Source organism: Epinephelus fuscoguttatus, linkage group LG5 (genome assembly GCF_011397635.1).
Source record: "Epinephelus fuscoguttatus linkage group LG5, E.fuscoguttatus.final_Chr_v1".
Lineage (NCBI taxonomy): Eukaryota > Metazoa > Chordata > Actinopteri > Perciformes > Serranidae > Epinephelus > Epinephelus fuscoguttatus.
The window spans coordinates 35,492,466-35,500,753 of NC_064756.1; the positions used below are offsets into that span (position 1 = coordinate 35,492,466).

General features: G+C 40.7%; 1 pseudogene; it reads left to right on the forward strand.

Moving 5' to 3' along the window:
- The first annotated feature begins 1,209 nt into the window (after positions 1–1,209).
- On the forward strand, positions 1,210–2,447 carry LOC125889042 (odorant receptor 131-2-like; annotated as a pseudogene).
- Positions 2,448–8,288: the final 5,841 nt, after the last annotated feature.

Sequence of the window (8,288 nt, forward strand, 5' to 3'; positions counted from 1 at the left end):
AGTAAAACTGTGATGATACTGGAGTACAACATCACGGTTATTTCACTGTGTATGTATCACTCCGCCTCACAGCTGATTGCAATCAACAATCAAATCAAAACTGACGGTTAGTGTCAGTTAGGTCAGCAGTTGCGTTGTAGGCTAATTAATTCATCCACTGTCAAACAGCCAAAAATACGGATTTATTTCCTAAAATAAGTTTTGAATTGAACTATGAATGGTCATCAGAGGAAGATGAGGGAGAGGAGAAGCTGAATCCATCTGAGCACACATCCACGTTTGTCAGTGTTTCATCAGCGGAGCTCAATGACTTGGAGAAAAGCAACATACTGTCAGATCAGAGGGCAGAGTCGGCTGTGCCTGTGAAGCGACAGTCCACCATGCAGTCACCACAGACTTATTTCACCGGCTGCACAATTATTGGAAACGTGCAGATAAATGTGTGTAAAGATAAGTGCCTGGCGCACCATGTCTGCATTACATAGCAACGGTGACAGCGGAGTCCTGAGAGAACTATTTTTGTTGGCGGAAGACAAATAAAATGCTTAAATGATCTATTTTGTTCTCATTTTTCAACATTTCTTAATCAGCCTTGCTTATTTAACTGTTGAACTGTTGTATAAAAGCAATATCACACTCAAGGCCGTGATGTTGTACTGTGATATCGTCACGGCTGTGATTCGGTCGTAGGCACGAGGCCGCAGGCCGAGTGCCGAAGATATCACAGCACAACATCACGAGCTCAAGTGTGATATTGCTTAATTATACCCTGTTACCACTGTGAGAGATTAGGAGGTTTGTCAGAGATCCACTGGAGTAGGATACACCGTCTGGCACCAAACAGAAGAGCATCAAGCAGTCATGTTGTTCAATTAGCTGGTTAAAGGATTTGACAGTGCCGTCAACTATGGATAGCTAATGAGGAGGACTAACAGGAAGTGACGATGATGAAACTGGTGACCACAATTTCACTTGGCGTTATTTTGGGATGTTCTTGTCTTTAAAGTCACTGTGAACAGCTCTCTCTCAGAGGGCTGCAGTAAGCTCCACAGAAGACAGAGTATAGGATTTGAACAGCATGGAGGATTTTGATGGGTAATATTCATCTTTACACCTCAGAGAAGTCCATTTTGAATGACATATATTTAATAACAACACTTTAATGGAATTTTGGCAGTTCCTCAAAGGCTTTGTTTAAAAAATATATAAATGGGAGATAACAACTCATTGATTGGTGGTGAGTCTTTACAGTGGCAGATCAATGACCGGGTCATTATTGTGCAGCTCCTGGTGATGATTTTTCTTTGCATCAACTTTTTGCTCATCTTAACCTTTTTTCAAAAGGAGTGTTTCTACACAACTACACGCTACATCTTGTTTGCAGTTACACTACTGTCTGATAGCTTTGTATTACTCGTGACTGATGTCATCCTCATCTTAAACTATTTTCAAATTCCCATGCATGTTTGGTTATGCATCATCATCTCTTTTCTGTTAATTCTGCATCTTTTGTCACACCTGTTACTCTGACAGCAATGACCCTGGAGCGCTATGTGGCCATATGCATGCCCCTGCGTCATGGAGAGTTGTGCTCCCGTCACAGCACTGTGAACTGCATTCTAATAATTCATGGCCTCAGCTCTGTACCCTGTATTGTTGTCCTCTCTACTTTCTTTGCATCAGTCTCTCTTAGCTTTTATGAACAACACAGTGTATGTTCTGTTCAGATATTTCTTGTGCACAGGTGGCAGAAACATCTTAGGTCAGCTCTAAATCAGTTTTACTTCTTGATTATGTGTATTACTATTGTATTCTCCTATGTTAAAATACTGAAAGTAGCTAAAACTGCATCAGGAGAGAATAAAAAGTCAACATGGAAAGGACTCAGAACAGTAATTCTTCATGCTTTCCAGCTGCTGCTCTGTCTCATCCAGTTGTGGTGTCCATTCATAGAAGCTGCTCTACCTCAGATTAATGTCAATTTGTTTAATACTGTCAGGTACTTTAACTACATAATGTTTAGTCTTGTTCCAAGATGTCTGAGTCCTCTCATTTATGGCCTCAGAGATGAAAAGTTTTCTCATGCTATAAAAAATGTCTGCTTTGGCTTATGTACAAAAAGCATTTGGAAAGGTAGATTAATTATTTCTGAACAGAGAAATGTATTTATTAAATAAAAAGCACCAGAAATTCTGCTGTGCATGTTGCAATTCACCCACGTGTTTTCTTTATGACTAGTTTATTCTTATAATCCCAACTGTGATTACATTTCTTTTTAAGCAACAATTCAAGCTCAACACTGTTGTACTTTTGTATTCTTGCATCATTGTTCATATGAGGTGACTACTTTCAGGTTTTCTTTGCCCTTCATGTTAAGTTAGATGTAATATTGCGTATAGGCCCTTGTTACGTTTAAACTCGTGTACTTCTGATCAGTCTTCCCTTAGATGAGTGAGCTTCAGTTGTCCTCATGGAATATACAGCTTTATTACAACACAAATATGATCTTAAAAAAAAGCTTTTGGCACAGCACGTGTGCAATGACAGAGATATTCTAAAAACTTAAAGTAACATTACGTTCACTGAGCCTTGAACAGTGTATCCCAGGTCATACAGAATCACACATCCATAGAGGAGAAAAAAGCATGTTGTGTAAGCCTTGGTCCAGACTGCTTGGTGGAAACAAATTTGACATACTGGATAAAGTGGACAATGTATTACAGGAAATAAATCATATGCCACATACTTACCTTTTTTTTCCCCTTACATCCTTCACAAACTAAAATATATGCTTAACTAAAAATGTATTCAGAGAAAAACCTATTAACATTTATCCACTCACACCACTGCACCCCTCTTTCCATTTTGGAGAACATACAGAAAATTTGTAGTACATTTACTCAAGTATGAAACTAAAAGATGCATTGCTGTAGATTAAACAACAGGACAGTGTATAAAAAGTTAATATCAACACAAATACAATACACATTAATGTACTTTTTAATTTAAAACATTCTGTATGATGGTAAAACACTGACAGGGACCATTTTTCTGCACAATGAGTACTTCCTCCATCCTTTAAGTAAATTTATCTGATAATATTACAAGTGTAGTCGTGCAAAATTAAAAGAGTGCCAAGACTAATGGCCTTCGACTCATGGAAGGAGCCGGTGCATTGGGTCACTCATGCATCTTGGATTTTTCTCAAAACCAATATCATCAGAAACCATTACTTTCCCCAGCACAGAGAATCTGCTGCACCCCTTACTAGACCGAGTGCATTTTGACCTTCTTCACCTTTTGTTTTAACATTTTGTTGTTTTTGCTGACAAAGAGAAAATCTAATACAGGATGTTTAGGTCCTAGTTGCCTCTGTCTGTGTGCTTTTGAGGCAGCATTGTACAACAGCCTGGGGTGTAGCTTTTCTTGTGACAACAACTTTGGCCATCATTCACTTTTCATCTGGTGCCATCGTCCGGTCAAATTTAAACTTGATTAGTACTTTGGTCTATGACTGAATACTTCCACAACTATCGACACATCAGCATTAGCTAGTGCTAATTAGCAACTGCTAGCATACTAACTAATATGAACAGAGATGGCATACCTGGTAATCATTATGGCATCAGGATGATAACTTGCCATTGTGAGCAGGCTAGCATGCTGACATTAGCATTATCTTGAAGCACTACAGTGCCCAGGTTCAGCCTCACAGAGCCACTAGTCTGCTGTACACTCTTAGCACTATTATGTGTTAGTCAAAGGTGCAGATTTCACAAGGTGCAAGATACAGAACATGTACCCAATTTTTAATTAAGGGAAATGGAATGCTAGTACCATTTTGCATTCTTACAACACAGGTAACTACAATAGATGTTTTCTCTAGGCCCGTGGCCACACCATCAAGTGTCAGTTTGACTCTCTAAGGGAAAAAGTTTGGACACCTTTGCTTTAGAGGAGGGCTCATCAACTAAAGGGCCAGAAATTTTCTAAGCTGACACTTCGGGATCAGACTTTCAAATTATACATGTATGTGGGTGCCTGTTTATGTTTTGAAATAACATGAAAAGATATATTATCGGTGGAGGGTCTGGGGACCCTACCCCAGGAAAAAAAATGTGATTAAAACAAATTTTCTGCACTTCTACACCACCTGTACTCACCGAGATTAGTTCGCTTGATGGTGTTGTGAAAATCAAGGATGTATCAGTTTTGTACAGTACAGTATGATTGGGTGGGCCCTAAACTGAGAGTATAATCATAATAATCTGGGGAGGAATCTACCATTTGGCCTCCAACTTAAAGGGCCCAAACAGTTACATAACTCTATTATGATGTTCAGATATGGAAAATACTGAATTATGTTACTGTTCTAACTCTTTGTACCCCACTCTCCAACATTATAGAAAAATTAAAAGCTCCTCTTTGAACAGACTTGCTGAGTTGGTGAGGCCCTATCTGAGAAATGCCTTGCCTGATGGTTTTGTGAGAGCATCCCCAAGCTTATAGGCAGGCGGGTAGGGACCCTGCCACTGTGGTCCACACACACCCTTCCTGCAGTGGGGCAGAGTCCAGCCTTGTTGGGCAGGGTGAGTGTCCAGTACATATGGACAGCAGTGTTATGGTTTACACCCAGTCTGTTCATACAGGACATGTTGGGCTGTTTGTTGGCAACTTTGTGGTCAAAGGTCAAAGATAACTGTGACCTCAAAAACAGATGCTAATCAAATGTCTAATTGGATAAAATGGGTGATTAAATGAGTGATGACATTTTCCACACAAAGGGTCAAAGGTCAACTTCAGTATGAAATCATAATGTTCTAAAAGTCATTTTTCTGGGTGTAATTTAACATGTTAACTCAGGAACAGAAGGGAGACATTTGGTCAGACAGTGAATTGGTGACACTAATCTTGGGTGTCCACCTTGAAACTGCGCTGATCGTATAGATCATCTGTGCTGCCAGGTTGAAGATGTGTGATGCATCCATGTTTCACCCAAAATACACTTAATATCTTTTATTAAATTCCTTCAAAGTTTTCACTGCTTATATCGTCTCAGTGTGGACAGACATGGACATAAACTGCAATTTAGCAAACAACTGTGAGGTGGTAAATCTGCTTTAGTGTAACAGATTGTTTCTCAACTGGTGTTCATGAATGTAGAGGAACAGCCTCTCTGGACTTCCCTTCAACCAGTATTATCAGTGAACAAGACAACAAGACACCACCGGAGGGTCAAGTGTTTAGGACTCACCCCTGTATTTCCCCGACTGGACAAAAAAACTTCTTTCAGCCATCCTTAGGCCAAAAGGAGGTAAAAAGTCACTTGGGATCCCTCAAGTTTCAGATGCCATCTTAAAGTATCCAGCCTTGGGGTAAAACGCGGTGATGAACGACCCACTAGTTGTCGTGAGACAATGCTTTTTCTCGGCCACATCCTGTCTATTCATGTAGCCTTGGGAAATTCCGCCTACCCTCTCTTACCAAATGTTTCTGTGTCACAGAATTGAAATGTCTGTTGGAAGTGAAATTATACATTTTATCCATATTATGTGTTTGGAGTTGTAAAATATAGTTGCATTTGTTAATCAACCTGTTTTCATGAATATGTGCTTTCTCATTTTGTTTTTCATTATATGTTGCCACTATAGGTTAGTCTAGAGTGTGTGTATTTGAAGCAATTTATACTTTGCTGATACACGTGGTATAATAATTGTATTCATTTTAATTGGATGTTAAAGGGATAGTTCAACATTTTGGCAAATTCGCCTATTGCTGTAATCCCTATAGTCATATGAGTAGGTACATTACCTTTAATTGTCAGTGCGTGCTGTTCTGAGATCAGTGGGACAGTGCTGCCCGCTGAAATGGAGGTGAATGGTACAGGTCCTTCTCTCCCTCAAAACTAATCAAATACACCATCAAATGACTCCAAAAGGCTCTAGTGGAAAACACATGGCTTGCGCATTCTCCACGCTATGAAATAATAATGTATAATTAAGTAACATTACGACACATGAAGCAAATACTCGGAACTACTTTCTTAAGTAAACCACTGGGTGGAGTGACACAGTGCGTACCTGAGACAGTGCCGTTGTTATTGCTTGTAGCCATTAGCGGTATCGTCAGCTGAACACACCAGAAGGTTTGAGGAAAGTTTACAAGTGTTTTTGTAAATCATGGTTTACACATGTATTGTAAAAGGTTGCAGTAACAAGCCGAAGACATAGAGCAAAGTGAAGTTTCACGTAGTTCCAACCAGTAATACGGACAGGATGAAATAATGGCTATTTGTGCTGGACATCGACCCCAACACGCCTGTGGAAATGGTTCGGAAAATGTTTATGTGCTCCGGCCATTTTTTACTGGAGGACTACGCTGAAAGGATGGAGCGCAGAAGCTCAGGAATGTTTCAAATGCTTTTCTTGAAAGATAGTGTCATACCATCATCTTGCTCAGAAATCTCTCGTTACGTCCATGTTGAGTAACATTAGCCTACAACCCAAGCATGGTAAATAAGGCTAAAATGCAAATGTTGTTGTGGTTATGTTATGGATAAGTAGAGCATATAGTGAAGTGACTGGCATTACTTCTCATTGTTGTGAATAACCAGACTGCTAGGGAACATTTTATGTTGTTGTTCCCTCAGGAGTTGTGGTGATTTATGAGTGTGGAGTTAGCATGTTCTCCCCGTGTTCCGGTGATTATTTTGAGGCGTACTCTATATTTATATTGCACAGGTGTACCTAATAAAGTGGCCAGTAAGCCCCACATTTACACTACCGGCTCTGGGTCTCCCCTCAGCCCCTGGTTGCTCGGCAGCCTCAGCCTCTCTTCTTGCTCTCTCTTCTTCCAAAACCTGTAACTCTTCCTCTGTATATTCTGGCTTCTTCTCAACAAACTTGTTGTTTTGATGACGCAAGTAACTGTACTAAAACATATGCTGTTTGAAATCACTCCGCCAGCAAGTACTGTATGTCTGGAATGTAGTTCCGGCTGTGCATTTGGCTTCAAAACAACTCTGTCTCGTAATATTACATTATTATTTCATAGCGTGGTGAATGTGTAAGCTACAAGTTGTCCACAAGAGCGTTTTGGAGTCATTTGATGGTGTATTTGATTAGTTTTGAGGCAGAGAGGACCTGTACCAGTTCACCTCCATTTCAGCGGGCAGCTCTGCCCCACCGATCTCAGAACAGCACGCACTGACAGTTAAAGGTAATGTACCTACTCATATGACTATAGGGATTACGGCAATGGCGAATTTGCCAAAATGTCGAACTATCCCTTTAAGAACCGATTTCGACCATAATGAGAAAAGTGTGTGCCTATCGCGCGTAACATTTCAAAGTATATGATCTTGTATGATAATGTAGCACCCTTAGTCTTGACTTTTAGGTTTAATGGATACTCATATCGCTCTAGGTCCGGTAGGAGTTGCACCAGGAAGTGACTCACAAAAGGGAGTGGGCGTTGGCATTTGAACAGGTGATATTTTAATATCAATGCAAAACAAATGATAAACATCAACAGCTTGGCTGTGCATTTATTTACCAAAATAAGGCGCCGTAAAATAAAAGAAAACCAAAAGAAGAGTCCATAGAACCCGAGCTCTCCTGCTCGAAGGGTTCTGGTAAGGTCAGTTCAAGAAAAAAGGATCCAACGTGTGTGTATATGTGTTCTGTGCATCAATGTCCATTCAGTTTCTTTTGTCCTCAATTTCTATAACTACTACCTGGGTAGGTGAGGAGAGTGTGTGTCTTATCTGTTCTCAGAGTATGAGATTCAGATGATCTGGAGTCATCAAGGTAGGTTCTGCAGCTGGCCACACTGCATCTCCAACTCACTCTCTCAGAATCGCTGGGCTGGGCTTGCCATCTTCATCGTCTCTCTCTATTTCTCAGACAGTAGTTCAGACTAGCAAAAAAAACCAACCGGAGTCTCAAGCATTTACTCTCACAAAGGGGGTTTTTCTCCTCGGCTCACAGCTTATCGGGATGAAACCTGGATTCGCCTGTGACTACCAGGTCTGCCTGCGGACTTCTCTGCCTTCATCCGTGGCTGTCTGCTACTCTTTGCTTCGTGTTTTCTTTGTTTTTTCTGCAACCAACTCTCTCGATATGGTCTGCTCTGCTGCCGTTTGTTTTGTGTCTGAGAGAAAATGGCGTCTGCTCACGGGTGCAGACGCCATTTTCTCTCAGACACAAAACAAACGGGCAGAGAGAAATGGCGTCTGCACCGTGAGCAGTTTTGTGTCTGAGAGAAAATGGCATCTGCTCACGGGTGCA